The sequence below is a fragment of the Mixophyes fleayi genome, chromosome 1, assembly GCF_038048845.1.
Source record: "Mixophyes fleayi isolate aMixFle1 chromosome 1, aMixFle1.hap1, whole genome shotgun sequence".
NCBI lineage: Eukaryota > Metazoa > Chordata > Amphibia > Anura > Limnodynastidae > Mixophyes > Mixophyes fleayi.
In genome coordinates this window covers 96064029-96081332 of record NC_134402.1, presented here as the reverse complement: position 1 = coordinate 96081332, position 17304 = coordinate 96064029, and the positions used below count along the sequence as shown (strand labels likewise).

General features: G+C 40.3%; 2 long non-coding RNA genes across 2 annotated transcripts; both read right to left on the bottom strand.

Moving 5' to 3' along the window:
• Window positions 1-7589: 7589 nt before the first annotated feature.
• Window positions 7590-9618, bottom strand: LOC142105256 (uncharacterized). The gene is made up of 3 exons (XR_012679691.1): window positions 9501-9618; window positions 8440-8640; window positions 7590-7712 (listed from the first exon to the last, which is right to left on the bottom strand). It is a non-coding gene; the product is annotated as an uncharacterized LOC142105256 (long non-coding RNA).
• Window positions 9619-11972: 2354 nt separating this feature from the next.
• LOC142105245 (uncharacterized) lies at window positions 11973-12625 on the bottom strand. The gene is made up of 3 exons (XR_012679690.1): window positions 12536-12625; window positions 12224-12295; window positions 11973-12014 (listed from the first exon to the last, which is right to left on the bottom strand). It is a non-coding gene; the product is annotated as an uncharacterized LOC142105245 (long non-coding RNA).
• Between the last annotated feature and the right edge of the window lie 4679 nt (window positions 12626-17304).

Below are 17304 nucleotides of genomic sequence, written 5' to 3'. Positions count from 1 at the left end.
TGATTTTCAGGTCCATACCATGTGGAGGGGATGGGGTGGTGGGTACACTTCCCTCCGCTGTGTTATGTACTCGGAGGTTGTCCACGGACTCCTGCCTGTTGCTGTTATTAATGCCAGTATTATTTTGCGTTATGTGTGTCATTTTATACGAAGGAACTCTTCCGATTCTTTTTTGTGAATTTTCATTATAATCTTATTGATGCTAAACTCACTCTTACACGCTGGTAAAATCAAGAGTTATAATGTTTTACTTTTCAAATTGTTCTTAAGATAATAAGACATAAAAGTTATATAGGGAACAAATTTCGACATTTGTTAAATGTAAACATGATACGGTTCATTCCTTTGTAAAATTTCCTTGTCAGTGAATATTTCTTGATTGGATATTGTCCTTATTTTATTCTGTAATTGGAAAACTTCTAATAAAAACTGTTTTATAATAAAAAAAAAAAAAAAAGTGCTTTGTGGTACTTGTACTGGTCACAGTAGTAGTCACAGCGGGGAGTAGATGTGAGGTATCTGGACATTAGCATCTGACATGTCCCTCTTTACAAGTGACATAAAAATAAATATATAAATTAAATAAATGATGATGACGACGACGACATGTACTGGAGAGAAGCTGCAGCTAATCTATACACACGCACTTCTCATTGCCTGCTGTGGGCTGTGTTTTACTCATTGGTTTACTCATGGCTTTTCTATCAGAATCTCTGTAAAAGTCTGTCTGATTTCACTGGTGACCAGCATCAACAAGGACTCAAGTTTAGGACTGGGGAGGTGATTACAGTGCTGGTGGGAACAGGGCCGGTGCAAGGTCTCCAGGCGCCCTAGGCAAGGTTTCAGCCAACCCTCCTTCCCCCCCACTACCACTAATACCCTCCTGTGAGGCTCATTGCAAGAGCTCCTCCGGCCTGCAATAAGAGACAGCCTGGCAGTTGTAGGGGCCGCCTACCTTTAGTCCAGGGTCTGCACAGATGATTCTGGGCTGCAGAGCAGCTCTCGGCCCACCATATAAAAAGAGATCATTGGTTTTAAAAACAAAAAAACAAAACCAGACCGATGCACAAACCAAAAAACAAAGCCAACAAGATTTAACTAATAAAATATTTCCTGGTAAACTGCTCAGTAGTGTAAACTGAACGCACAGAGAGCACCAGAACAAAGCTGCAAGGGGTATATACATAAAATACGAATATTTTCCCACAGCAAAAGAAAAATAAAAACTACTTTATCTTAATTATAAGGGCACAGTCGTGCCCTTATATTAAGGTTGCATCTAATAAACAACATTCTAGCATTAGAAATCTGAGAGGGGGGGGCATGGTGTTTGAGGGGCTACATTTTAAAAAGTATTAAAGCTATTAAACTGAAATTTGGCATGTGAATGAAGAACCGTCCACAGGTGCCGCATGCCAAATTTCCGAAAAAAAGAATAAAAAATGACATATTAGGAATAATCTAAAGTTCAAAATCTCGCCGTTTTTTTCCACTTCCTGGTTTGCAAAAGTCACAGTTTTTTTTCTTTTTTTTGGGGGGAGAGCGTAACTCAGTGTACAGGAGGTCTAAAGACTTGGGGTTTCTTTTATAAGAAAGCTATTAGGGCTGTGGAGTGCCTTTGAGGGTTTAAAATTTTGAGAAAGTTATAGTTTTTTTACAATTTGGTAAAATATGCCCCATTTTACAGAGAAGGGATTTCATAATGTTGCACATGTCAGTTAGAGGCTTGTGCTGGGTGTACTCAGACTGGCTTCACTTGAGAGCACAAACATGGCTCAGTCTCTGGCTAAGGGATTTTCATCTCTGAGCTGAAGAAATTACCCACATTTTCTAGCCACAGGGGGGCTGGTTAGTGTTTTGGGGATATGGGAGGGGCACCCTGTAGTACTATTAGCCCAGTCACTGCTCTCAATTGAGACTTTTTCTCTCCCTGTGGTGCCAGAAACGGCTATTAGTAAATCCATTATAACCTCCCGCCCCTCAGTGACATCAGTTAATTTATTCAAAAGTGCTTTGTGGTACTTGTACTGATCACACTCAGTGATAGTCACAGCGGGGAGTAGATGTGAGGTAACTGGACATTAGCAACTGACATGTCCCTCTTTACAAGTGACATGTACTGGAGAGAAGCTGCAGATAATCTATACACACCCACTTCTCATTGCCTGCTGTGGGCTGTGTTTTACTCATTGGTTTACTCATGACTTTTCTGTCAGAATCTCTGTAAAAGTCTGTCTGCTTTCACTGGTGACCAGCATCAACAAGGACTCAAGTTTAAGGAATGGGGAGATGATTACATTGCTGCAGGTGCTGGTGGGAAGCACATAAGCACAATGTGGTACATACTGCACCACATTTCTGACTGCCAGAACATGCATGCATACACTTCACTTTACAAAAAGCCATGAAATATAGACAAAAAACCTTACAGTTTAACGTGTCCAATTAAGGTTCCTTATACACAATCTACAATGTAAGAAAACTCTTCAACTCAAACTGCAAAAAGCAATGAAAATACGACGATTAAGGCAGAAACCTTAATGGACGTGTTCCTTGCGTAATACAGACATGGTATGTCCACATCCTGTGGTTAGCTGCAGATTCAGCACTATCATGGAGTAAGATTGCTGTCACTCACAAAATGGTGGAGCTGCTAATTCACAGATTTGTGTGTTCACTGGAATACACAGATGATAGTCCCAACAGCCATCCCTCCTAGTCCTGAATTATGGATGGTAATTTATATAAGTGTCTATGCAAGTTTGGAGCTACATACTAGAGCCTGATTTGTGAATGTACCGAGATTTGGCTGAACAGAACCTCATATTGAGGATTTAGTATTTACAAGTGCATAACTGAAGTTTGAGCATCAGTACTCTTATTAAGTGTATTATTATGTGTATTTTTAGGACCTATGCAGGCAAAAAGTGCTCTTCAGTTGTTTTGTCCAGCAGAGCTCACAGAGATTGTGTCCTCATGGGGAATTTCAATAACATATTTTTTTTATTTTTTTAAAAAAATAGGCAGAATAGGATAATTGTATAACAATGAACAATTGTGGTATTTATGTAGGACACCATACTCCATACTGTTAATGACTATGAAATATACATTTGGCACTAATGTGTGTATAAACCAATGTAAATTTTTCAGTAAGGTCATACAAAGGTTCCTAAGGAATGCTTAGTATAAGACACAGCAGGGGCTGCTGGGTCTTGCAAATTATAATAGCAGAAGTAGTCAGAACTCTGTGACCATATAATGACGCTTGGAGGTACTGTACATTATCTCATTTATGAGCTTATAACCCTGAATTACATGGGGAAAAAAAAGGACAATTATAGGATGCCAAAATCCATACAATTTCTTATTAAAAACACAATACAGTAGAAGTATAATATAGCGCTCCAACTTGGGGCAAGAAAACAAAGCAGATAAAACATGGCCATTGTGGCTATCCAAACAAGAGACCAACAATTGTTTTAGTGATTGAGAATTTCAGGATTTTACGGAACCTCTTCCCTGTGAAGCGACGAAAAAGGCCACTCAGGAGTACCATAATGCCTTGTACTTCATGTAAACTTTAAATAATGTCCAATTAGGATAAAGTGGTAGAACTTAAACTGCTTAGTATAGGAACGGCAGTGTGATTCCGTCTTCCCTTTTCCTGAATAGTTTCTTTAAGGAATGACCATTTGTAGAATGCAGCTTATAAGAGGATTTGAGCAACGTGAGGCAATTGAGTGCTTGCCACAGCAGCCACTTGATTCAATCCTGAAATGGAAACAACAAAAAGCACTTTCACGCCGTAGCGTGCCCATGTACGTCGTAGCGTACCGTACGCATCTTTTCAGACAAAGACAACCAAGTTTGCTCGACTTTAATTGAAATAACTTTATCCAATTTGCTGACTTCGACAAAGGTCATAAGCACGGTTCTAGAAAATAATGAATTACTCCTACAAACTAGCTGTATCTAATTGTTTTTAAGCTATAAGAGAATAAAATGACTATAAGGCAACAAGGTGGCGTCAGCTTAGCAAAATCATATTTCTCATTTCCCATCTTTTTATTCATTATTTGCCCTAACACTACCTATCAGAGATCACATTCTTGTTGTCGAAATTAATGGGTACTTATACACATACACCCTTCTAACAGAACATATTAATAGGCATGTCTAAAACTGGATACATAAAACAACCCATCCCCCATCAATAACAAGTCCATGATCCCTCTTCTAGCTGATATTAATAGATGGTCAATGAGTCGACAACCGTCTTGCATCTGACGCATGTTCTTTTTCCAGTTGGTTTCAATAGCTTCTCACAGATGGTGGTGCATTTAGATGATCCTTCAGATAGCTGCAGCATCCTGAATTTGCTAGTTTGCTCAGAAGTCAGATCTTCACATATATCTGCGATCATAAGAGTCTCTGCAGATTCCAACGTTGTCATTTGTTTCTTAAAAGAACAACATTTAAGTGTCAGTAACTTCTTTATCAACCATATTACAAGCTTTACTACTATATAAAACAATAATAAGATAACAGCCTTTTGCAATTAGCGATAATATATCAGATATCCATTCACCTATCCCCCCAAACGATGTGGCGGGATTGAGCCAGGATAGGCCACTAATATCAAATCCCCACCCTGGCTTTGCATGCTCCTCAGAAAAAAAATTCTTAAGTTCTCTAATCTCATCCATATGTTGTGTGATGACATATTCCGGATCTGCAGTGCTATTATCAGTGAAGTAGGTGCAACAGAGAGATCCTGTGTGTGTGAAAAGGGTTAAGCAATATCCACCTGTTTGTGCTGTGAGATAATCCAAAATTAATCGATGTTGTGCAAGCTCCTTATGTATCATTTTCAACTCTTTACCCACATATCTGAATGTTTCATCATACATTTCTGTAACATTATCTAACAGTCGTGCTAGATCTTTAATTTGCTTAAGGGTATAGGCTGTTCCTGCGGTACCAAATGACACAATGTTACCTACAGACAGACCCACTTTCATCCAAAACCCTGTGTGAAAAAGGTCCTGGTACTTTCCCTTTGTCTTTGAGGCACTTTTAATTTCCCTTTTTCCTCGGTAGTGATGCATAAGACTTGTTTCCTCAGTAATCAAGATTTCCAGCTCCTCATGTGGTATCAATATCGTTTGTGCAGTAAGCTTACCTAATGTACATATTCCTGTGTATCCAAAAGGCAACCATTTATATGCCTTCTTCCCACATATGTTATAAACATCTTCTGGCAGTTGATAAGGCCAGGTACCAGTAAGTGTGAACATTATAGCAGAGAGGTTATGATTACCTGTTGGAAGGCAGGTTTCTACTCCTTCCTTACTGGTATACTCCCCCTTCATACCTTGTTTCTGCCAGTGCTCTAAACACATTTGTGTTTTGTTACCTGGTGTTCTGAATCTTATAGCTGTGAGGCGATTGCTATCCTTCCCGACTCTTGTGTATATCATCTTTGCTTTTCTACAGTCAGTATTACCTGCTGACGTATTAGCCACAACCAGTGTCAAATTAACAGTGGGATCATTGTTTCTATTTAAAAACCAAATATTCATGTTAACCTTCCCCTTTACCGTGGCACTTACTCGAAAACACACATCAGGGGGGTGATATAATTGGCTTATTGAAACATAATGCGGCTCAGTAAGGTAATGACTTATCTGGGAAACGTTATATACCCATTGATGTGGAAGCTGTAGCATCTCTTGGAAAGTTAAAGGAACAACTACCCATGAGTACAACCGTGACGCAGGTGGGCTTTGTGTACATATCCAGCATGAACTATTGCTAACAATCTGACCAATAAGGTTATGCATTTGCAAAAAAATGTTTTCAGACTTTCCCTGTTTGTTATTGCATATGTTTTCACACTCCTCTTGTTTCTGTGCTTCATAGGGGCACAGACAGTTTTGTACATCATCACCTGTTTCATCAGTCTCAAAAAAGGGGAGTGTCCTGACTGCCCTGTGCAAGGTGTCTGACCCCTTTGTATGTTCCCATGCTAAAGATGCTGCATATATTGCAAGAACTATACCTATTGTCATTAATGATGGTCCTATCATTATTGCCCATGCAGGTTTTTTACATGTCAAAGCAATGTTTTTACACATTTTGATACTTCTGAACCGGACTTCCCTTGTGCAAAAATCTTGCAATGGGATGCGTGAATCCAGGTGTTTTTCCCCTCAAGTTTTGCTGATGTGGGAGTTGTCAATAGGACTTGATAAGGACCCTCGTATCTGGGGTCAAGACTTGTCCTGACGTGCTTTCTCACGACCACCAGTCCCCAGGCTGCAGGTTGTGAGTTCCTGTATCAAAATTAGGGTCTGGAATGGAAGAAAACACTTGACCATGTATTTTAGTTTGTTGTTTTTGCAACAGGGTTACATAATTCAACAAGTCACCATGTGAATGCTGTAGCTGCTGTGGAAAATAGCAGCCTGTCCTGTGTGCTGTGCCAAACAGAATCTCATACGGTGTGAGCCCTGTGTCCTTTCTAGGTGTATTTCTTACTGAGTGCAGGGCCATGGGTAGGCATGAAATCCATGGCAGGCCTGTTTCAGAGTACCATTAAGGCGCTCCACACATCCCGAACTTTGGGGTCTGTAAGGGGTGTGGAGGGCAGATATGATTCCCATGTCTTTTAACAGTTCCTGGAATGCTTGCCCTGTAAAGTGTGTCCCTCTGTCATTTTCAATGACCTCTGGTACCCCATATCTGCAGATTACCTCACTCATAATTTTCTTGGCTACAGTTTTAGCATTTGCTGTCCTGCATGCCCAAGCCTCTGGCCAACGACTGAAGAGGTCGACACACACGAGTACATACTCGAATCCTGAGCATTTGGGAGGCTGTATAAAGTCTATCTGTATCCTCTGAAAGGAATACTGTGTCTGGGGTGTGCTTTTCCATGGAGTTGGGACAGACTTCCCCGGGTTATTCTTTGCACAGATTAGGCATCCTGCTAGTAATACCTGTGCTGCTTGGGCGAAACCTGGTGCTATCCATAACCTGTTAGTGAGTGCAACCATTGCATCTTTTCGCAGATGCACTTTCCCATGCGCTATATTAGCCATAATGGGATAAAGGGCTTTTGGTAGACACAAACACTGACCTTTACACCCCTCCCCTTGTACTTCTGATGCTCCATGTTTTGCTCAAGTCTTTTTCTCATTCTCTGTTGCTTGCTTCTGCATAATTTGGAGTGTGGTACGGTCAATCTTAGGGTCAGGAGTCACCATGTAAATAGACTCTCCTTGGGGTACTGGGCCTATGGCGGCATCTCGTGCGGCCTGGTCTACCAGTCTATTTCCCTCAGCTTCAGGGGTAGTGTCTCTGGTGTGTGCTTTCACCTTCATTACTGACAATTTGGAGGGCTGCTGGAATGCTGTGAACAGTGCCCTGATGTGTTCTGCATGCTTGACTGGTTTGCCTGCTGAACCCATTTGCAGCCAATACACGGAACAAAGCAGAGTGGTGTTTCCACATTATTCAAAACAAATAACTCTGCCTTATGGTAAAAGAACATGGCTAAATAGAACAGGAGGAGTGTAACCTGATGCTTACCCTAATACAACGCCAAGCTCTTTCACATGGACTCTTGTGTGTCCCCGCAGGTACTCAGACAACATTTTACTTTTAAAATACAACTCCTGTAATTTGTCCTCTAAATGCATCACACACTAATCAAGTAAAGAAAAATAGATTATATTAGGATTAGATTAAAAAAAATATAAGGCATTTCATATTTGGTTTACGGAATGGACAAGGTTAATAAATTTACACAAACACAAACTGGATAACTTAAATGTTTAAATAAAAAATGTATGGCATTACTACTGCTGAAGACTAAATACTTAGAAGTCATCAGTAAACATACACATTTCTTCTGGTGGGCAGTAGTACACTCATAACAAATTAGAAAATGTAGATTCCGCCAGTTATGGAGATGTTGCATAGAGAACTTATCGATGACAACTATGACATTTGCTTTAAAGCTTGTTGTATTGAACATTGTAGAAAAGGAAGACGAGTCGCATTAATTTTAATGTCCAAGGACAGGCCCATTGGAGCTCTGCATTAACTCCTCCTGCGAGCATTTCTGGGTATTATGGTACATATAACATTGGTTATTTTTGTTTACACCTCTATGAGGCGAGGGTAAAAATAAGCAACATTTTAGTACCATAACATCCCGTTACGTTTTGCCACACCAGGCTCCAATGGGACTTCACACAGAATTGAATCAGCCCATAGGTCTGCAGAGAGTCCAAAGCAAAAGCAATAGCATTTGCCAGAGGTCAATGATCATCATCATCATCATACCCTGAGAGTACAATAGAAAATCACAGTGCACAAAAGACTCAATTGTTACTGTATTAACTTATAAAGGTACTTAATGAAACTTACAAATACAGGTGGTGTTTTGAGCTTATACAGTTGTGAAATGGACTGCAGCAAACTGCACACTTGACTAGATACCAAGACATCAGTGCCAAGCTTCAAGTTGTCCACAGTAGTCTTCTGGCTGCTGATCACTTGGACGCTCCACTTATCAGTGTCTGCCACAATACACACGGCTTCTGCTAAGGGCTCGTCCATGACAGGGTGCTAGGAAGAGGCAATAGGGAGACAGTTACCACTTGCTGCCCAACCTGTGTCTGACAATTCTATTCCTACTCTTGTGCACAAGTTGTAAAACCTTCAAGCTATGCTCTAATTCACACAGACACAATAATTTCATGCACAGCAAATGGTAATTTCAAGTCAATTAATCATTTAATAAAAGTAGTCCAATGCGGGGGTTCAGACAGTATTTAGACTTTCTTTTGGGCACTGAAGATTACAAGTAACATTATGGGCCTCATCGAGAGTTAGGGGCATATTCTGCTAAAGGATGCAAAGGGCTGCACTACAACATGTCCTAATTTTAAATCTGCTCTGTCTGAGCATGGTTAAATTTGCCCCCTTTCCCCCACCGAAGCACATTTAGATCTACAGAAAACAATAAGGATAACAATAATCAAAGAGGAATATAATTAAGAGGGATGTAAGCTCAGATCTCATGTTGGCGTTACATAAGCGTGTAAATGCTTTGGACAAATATCACACTTTACAAAAATTCAACTGGGACACCAAAAAACAAATAAAAACACATTAAAAGGAGCAGCCTCAATGTGAGTGATTCCTGCACCAACACATCACATGATCTTTCTGGCATTACACAGCTTTCCCTTTATATCCTGAAAGTTATAATTATTTTTGCTACATGTTTAGTTACAAGGTGAATGGTAAATGCTATGCAGGTGTGCCCATTATAAAATATTTAGCATCTTTGTTTTAGCATATGAAGTAATGGACTGGAGAAAAGTAATTGGTTAGAAGACAATGAGAAAAACCGTCCAACTCCCAGAAAGCACAATGCCCCAGCATCCATGGGCGATGTCCCATGGCTGTGTGTATAAACGTACATGGGTAGAGTGTGCCAGGCTGGCCATCAGGCATTGCTTCAGCTTCTCTGCACTGCCAATCCCATGGAGCACCATATCCGGCATGTATGTGGAACAGTAACCACCAAACAGAGACCTTCCAAAATGTTTTATATTTGTGCTGCTGATGACCTCAGATCTAAGAAATAAAAAAAAACAAGAGCGTCTCAGTTTAGATTCAAGAAATTGACACAGCATGTAAATATGTGGGACCAAAAAATATATATAGTTCTTTGTATTGTTGTAAGGCCCCTACATTTCATACTGAAGCATTACAATATAGGAACTCATGTTCTACATAGTGTGTGACTTGTGCTAATTGCATATTTACTGTCATTGCACAAGGGATTTTATTTATATTCAATTGTATGAACCAGTATAGCCAGTTTATCTATGTATGGCACAGTACACTGTTACTACACTTTAAAGAACACTGCCAGGCCTATTAATAATGCTATGGCACAATACAATGTGAGTGGAGACTTTGAAAAATAAATTCAAGGCCGATGACTTCTGTTGAAGCACTGAACACTGGCAACTATTTGGGGGTGAGCTATGGCACAGTGTTTTGGGCGAAAGTATATGAAAATCATATTGTGACCTGTGAGGTGCTAAAAATTTACTGGAAATGACTGAAAATTAGTGTTATTGAGATTAATAATAATGTAGGTACAAAATAATAGCTAAATTATGTGACTGTAGCCCAAAAAGTGGCATTTTGTCAAAAAACAGCAAACCAAAACCAAAACCCGAAGGTAATCCAGATCCAAAACCAAAATACGGGGGTCAGTGAGCATCTCTACTTCAATGTTGTCTGGTGAGAGCGCTCAAATTCATCCAAATGTAACCATTACTTATGTGACATGCATTACAAGCCTGCATATAAAATAGTTTAGTCTCCATGCTTAGTAATCATGGTTATAGTGCTGAACAGAGTGGATGCTTAACATGCAAATAGAGTACAAAAGCAATACTAACCTTTTGGTGCCTGGGGTAGTCTTCCTGGGGGCTATATTTACAGGGGGGCTATATCTACAGGGGGGCTATATCTACAGGGGGCTATATTTATAGGGGGCTATATCTACAGGGGGCTATATCTACAGGGGGCTAGAAGGTGGAGGGAGAGGGTGATGGAATTTCCTGGGAAAGAGTGGGGGGATTCGAGGCTGAGGGCAAGGAGCAGGGGGTGGTGGGTTTCGGGGAAGTCGGTGAAGTGGGCGAGGAGGAAGAAGAGATTTAATTTTAGTTTTAGGGGGACGGGGAGACAGGGGAGGATGGGGACAGTTGTAGGTAGGGGGGATTTTAGTTGCATGATTTTAGGGGGAAGGGGAGGATGGGGACGCATGGGGACAGGTGGAGGAGGTCTGGGAAGAAATTTCTGAAAGCGCCAGCATGTTCCAGCATGTGAAGCAATCGGGGGAAGTGGGGGGCCAGGTGGACGGGGCTGTGGGAATTTCAGGCGGCTATTGTATAGGGGAAGAGGGGGGAGCAGGAGGTGAGGAGGGCGGGGTTTGGGCAGGGGGGCAGGAGGGTGGGGTTTGGGCAGGGGGCAGGAGGGGAGCGTTTCTTTATGAGTGAGATGTAGTCAGTCGTCTTTCGTTTTGTTTATCAGCAGAACTGGGTAATGATATTATAATCACACAGTATACAGAGCTACTGCTGATGTCCTCATAATCACACAGTATACAGAGCTACTTTTTTTAAACTAACCGTGACCGTGTCAGGGGGCTATATGTACAGGGGGCTATATCTACAGGGGGAGGGTGATGGAAGTTCCAGGGAAAGAGTGAGGGGATTCGAGGCTGAGGGCAAGGAGCAGGGGGTGGTGGTTTCGGGGAAGTCGGTGAAGTAGGCGAGGAGGAAGAAGAGATTTAATTTTAGTTTTAGGGGGACGGGATACAGGGGAGGATGGGGACGCATGGGGACAGTTGGAGGTAGAGGAGGAGGTCTGGGAAGGTGCTTGCGAAAACGCCAACATGTACCAGTATGTGGAGGATTCTGGAAATGCAGGGGGCCAGATGGACGGGGCTGTGGATATTTCAGGCGGCTATTGTATAGGTGAAGAGGGGGGAGTAGGAGGTGAGGAGGGCGGTGTTTGGGCAGGGGGGCAGAAGGGGGTGTTTCTGGAGGAGTGGTCTGTAGTCAGTAGTCATCTTCGTTTTGTTCATCAGCAGAACTGGGTAATGACCTCATAATCACACAGTATACAGAGCTACACAGGTTTTTCTAAACAAGCATTGTGGGTGATTGAGGTTTTGGTGTTGATATAAAGCCACCTAAACTAAAATAAAATCATTTTGACATAGAACTTCCTCAAAATTGATTGTGGTAAAGTTCATAAGGAGACAACCTATCCTATAAATTGCCATCTGTTACTGGCATTACAATGTATGTAGAAGTCAATTTTAAAAAAACATTCTTACCTTCAATCTTTAGGGATGTCTTCATGTTTTCCATGTTCTTGAAATTTGTATAAACTTGATAGTCGGTCGCATTCTAAAAAAAAGGGAAAAGTGCATGTGAAACCTGTATTTGTTTTTTAAAAAAAACAATTATTACTTTTAAAACAAGGAAGGATCAGTATGGACTTCTATATAAATCATGTATATATCATCGTCCATTGGTCACATCATACCCCTTCCATAACGGGAAAAAAAACAGGTGAAATAACAACAGGAAAACATACTAAACTGAAACAAACTCACCGAGTAAATAATTCTGGTGTTCTTTCCTGCTGTGGTTCCAAACGGTCTTCAAATTTTACAGTCTCCTGGGGTCTAATGAAAAAAGTTGAAAAACCTTTTTTAGAAATAAACAATTTATATGGATCATATATATATATATATATATATATATATATATATGTGCCAATACATTACATTTACATGCATACAACCTATAGATAGAGAGATAGATAAAGACAGAAAAAAAACTTTTCAAGTAACGATGTATGATTTAAAGGGGTTTATGTTATCTATGACATATATATGTTTTCGGGTAATGAGGCTCACTCTTACCCTTCTTCCTCTTCTGACAAGGGGTTGATGATTTCCTCTTCTGGCTCTTCCACAAACAATCTTCTCCTTGCTGACTCAGGTCTTCTTCCACCACGGGGGTGTTCAGTCCCGATGACGTCCTCGGCTGTGGTGTTGGAGGAACAAGTCCAGAAATATTCCAATCGGGTAAAGGGAGTGAACCATTACCCTGGCCTCGCCGGACCCTCAGCTCTTCACTAATATTCATAAGATAAAGATAGAGAGTGACAGACAGGGAGAGTGTGGGAGGGAAAGGGAGGGAGAGGGAGCTAGAGTGAGAGAGAAAGACGGAGAGTGAGAGAGAAGGAGGGAGAAAGAGGGAGAGAGAGAGGAGGATATGTGTGTATTTTGTTGTAATGGAAATAGAAATACCTTTTTGACTCAGTTCAACACTTTGGGCAGGAACAGTAGACTTGGTTAAACGCCTTTATATGTTCTGTAATAAAAAATTAGTCAAATAAGCTTTGGACATTTCATGTGCCATATCTTATCCATTCAAACAAGTACTTTAAAAGTTATAACTGTATTTGAAGACGTTTGCGCTACTTCAACTGCGACTTGACTTTCCAAAAGCGATGTCACACTTATTGCAAATGTTATTTTTAACATAAATACATTTTACTTTCGCACATTTGTGTACAGTTAATACAAAATTTACATACATTACAGCAAGCACGATAAATATTCAAATAACCTTTACATCAGCAGAATATGAGGCTAGATATTCATATGTATTGTATCCAATAATAATAAGAACAGGTGGAACATAAATTTTAGTTTTCTCTAGAGAAATCCAATGCACTAGCTATCTCTCTCTCTTGCTGACAATTGAATATGTATATAGGATAGTGATTTATATATATATTCAATTATATATATATATATATATATATATATTAGTTTTGGGTGTGTGTGTTTAAAACTTTTTGTTACAACTAGACAAATATCTGTTACGCTATTATAAAGTAGTAAACAATTATGTGAATACTATTGCATTATGAAAAAAATGTAAAGCGGCTGGAAAGTGGATTGTTCTAGGGTGTCCACTGTCCCTTCCACTCCTTCCACAAGATCAGCACTCAGAATTTGACGCATCTTCTCCTCCCAAACTTTCAATTTGATGCGCAGTGGCTTGCCACCACCGGTGCCCCTGGAATGTCTTGCAACAGTTGCCATCTTTGCCTTACTGGTCCGCTTGCAGTCCCGAAAGCGCTTCTGGCAAACTTCTACTGTTCGGACTAGAAGTCCAACTGCTGACACCTCAGAGGCAATCCGGGTCCAAATCTTGGACTTATGCTTGAAGGAGGTCTTCTGAGATTGGGCACCCTTCAGCATTTCGTAGTGCCGCAGTACCCCAGCAACAAGGACATCATTCTCATCCTCTGTGAAGCACCTGGAGCGCGATACAGCTGTTCCTTCATCGTCATCTGAATCACTTTCTGTATGTTGCTGCGGGGTACTTGTTGAGGATTGAACGCTGCTCACAAACTGCTGTCTTCTTCTTTCTTCTCAACGCTGCTCACGGTTCTCTCTCCATTCCTCACCACTACTCAGATTTTCCTCTTGGCTTTCCTGTGGAAAACGAGAATCCCTACATTCCCTAGACATGGCTGCTCTATAAAATTAAAGTTTTATTCAAAAATGTAACTAGCTTTACAAAATACACTTCGGTAATTATATGCTTCTTTTTTTTTATATAAATCACTATCCTATATTAATATATTAGACTGCAGGTTAAACTATACTATTAAGTAATATGAAATATAGTGATATACTACAATAGTACTAAATACTAACCTACACTACACACTATTGTACAATTTAGAACACCTAGGTTAATAAATACTTTTAACCTATATGCAAATAAGATACAGGCCAAATCTAACGACAGGTTAATAAACATTAGAGATGCTAACTGAAACCTATGTTTTGGTTTTGGATCTGGATTACCGTTGTGTTTTGATTTTGGTTTTGCCAAACTGCCCTTGCGTGTTTTGGTTTTGGTTTTGTTTGGTTTTGTTTTGCAATTTGTTAAAAAAAGTAAATTTTTTACAAGTACCTCCAAATTAGACATTGGGTACATTCTCATCCCTCATTCCCTCCGGTCTTAAAACCGGCTCCCCCTGGTATTATGTCGTCTCTCTCTCCCACTTCTCATGCGGGAGGCATCTTGGTTTGGTACCGACTCTTGATGGTTCCTGTGGACAGCAGAGATCTCTCAGTGCAGGGGATTTGGGAGAAAGAACTAAATATAGATATTTCACCAGAGGTCTGGTCGAAAATCAATCAGAATATATACAAAATGTCAAAGTGTATTAATCATTCAGAAATGCTTATTAAAATGATTCACAGGGTGTATCTCAAGCCAGACAAACTGCATAAAATCTGGCCGTCAGAAACTAAGTACTGTTGGAGAAATTGTGGGGAAGTTGGTACGCTCATACACATTTTTTGGAACTGCCCTAAGCTACAACCTCTTTGGGTTGAAATTTTCCATCTAATTACTCAGGTCACTAAGGATGATTTATCCCCATGTCCGGCTATGGCACTTTTACACCTATATCCCCCTCATCTTCAGCGTCATAATCACTATGTGGCTGGGCACATACTCATATCAGCCAGAGCCGCAATAGCTCAAAGCTGGAAATCCCCCTTGGTTCCATCTTTTACCAAAATCATCAGCAAAGTACAACACAGCTATGAGATGGAAACCATAGGCTTTAACTTTTCCTCAAGAGCTTCCTCGCCCCTGGTTAAATGGTTCACATGGTACGAATTCTTTTCAAAGTAAAGACCTGTGTCTGCCACCTAAATCTTCCATGCTGTATACCCCTCTGGAGGGTAGATGTCCCGCTCTCAAAATGTGCCTTTACGGTTGATTGGGGTTAATACGGCCAGTCTCCGACACCTGCCCCCCTGTCTGTCTCCCTCCTCCTCCCCATTGAAGTCCTTGTCTTATGTGTACTTGAATGTTTCCTGTGTTATTGTGTTTTGTTACTTTTTTGATGGTTTATGTGCAGTTCTGACTGATTTATTGGATCTACATTATACATTATGCACTGTACTCTGTGGTAACTGCTATGTTTGTTACATATTCTTTTACTAAAAACTTAATAAAAGCTTTTTGAGTAAAAAAAGTACATTTTTTTGGCCTAAAATAACATAATTTAGGTATTATTTTGTACCTACATTATTAATAACCTCACTAACACTAATTCCCAGTCATTTCCATTCAATTTTGACCACTTCCTAGGTCACAATATGATTTTCATATACTTTCAAAGAAAAATTGCTGCAGTTCTTGCCAGTGATAAGAAAAAGGCCATTGTCATGCCTGGGCATAAGATAAAAAATCCACGTCTTAAGTGTGAAATTATTTGTGCACAAATTCTGACAACAGTTGTCTAGCCATTTGTAGTGTTTTTAAAGCCACACTCAGTAGAGGTAAAAATAACAACAAGCAGTCCAGCATCAACTGCCTCCCTTTTTTCATCTACATCCCAGCACCTGCAATCTACCCCCCCCCCAACACCTTCATCACCAATATCCCCAGAACCAATAATTTACAGTTAAACAATCCTTTGCAAGAGGAAGCAAGTATGAAATCTGTCACCCAGCCGCAAAGCGGATCACAAAGGACTATGCTAGTATTAGACCAGCGTCCAATGTCCATTATTAATGCAGCTAGTTTTAGACAGTTACTTGAGGTCTTCTGTCCCTATTACCAAATTTCATCACAACACCATTTTACTAGAAAAGCTATTCCTCACCTCTACCAGAAAGTTCATAAAAATGTAATTATTGGGCTACAAAATGCCATTCTACCCACTACACATAACCACAGATATGTGGGCAAGCGGAACTGGTCAAAGTAAAGATTATATGACTGTGACAGCCCACTGGGTTGGTGATTCGCCTTTACCAGCAGGGACAGCAGCAGCATGTACCCAAGTACGTCACATTTTTCAGAAGTAGGCTACTCTGTGTATCAGCAGCTTCACTAAGAGGCATACAGCTGACAATCTGTTCCAAAAACTAAGGGATGTCATTGAAAGATGGCTAATCCTGTTTGGACTCTCCTGAGGATATGTCATTTCTGATTACGACCCCAATATTGTTCAAGCATTACAGCGAGGTTGAATTCCATCACATTTCCTGTTTTGCACACACAACTTGGTGTTACAGAACTTTTAAAAAATGACATGCAGGAGATGCTGTTTGTGTCTGGAAAAATTTAGGGTCAATTTCTGTTTTCTGCAACAGCATGTAGGAGAATACAGCAGCTGCAAGAAGACTAGCATTTGAGGGGAATGTACTTTAGTCCAGTGAAGTAGTCACCTGTGAAGAGAGTGCAGACACGGTTAGCTTGAGTCAAGTGATTGCCTTAATAATACATTTTGATAAGGAGCTACAGAAATTTAACGTGTGAAATAAAACAAAGTAAATGTGCTAACTATATTTTAATTGTAGATGAAATACCTAATTTGCTTCACAAGGATCCAAGAGCTACCAACATCTTGTTTGGACGTCTTCTCCTTCAGTTTCTCTGGCAACTGCTTGTTGTACAAAAAATTGCTTTCCCAAGACACCCAGTGGTGATGCAGATGATTCCGCACAACATTTTGATATTTGCTCTGCTGTAAAAGAATTGCCCAAAAATCATGACAGCTCTTCCCTAAAATGAACTACTAATTCCATTTGGAAGGCCATTATTGGCAATCACATCATAGTTCACAGACTTCTATGATGGT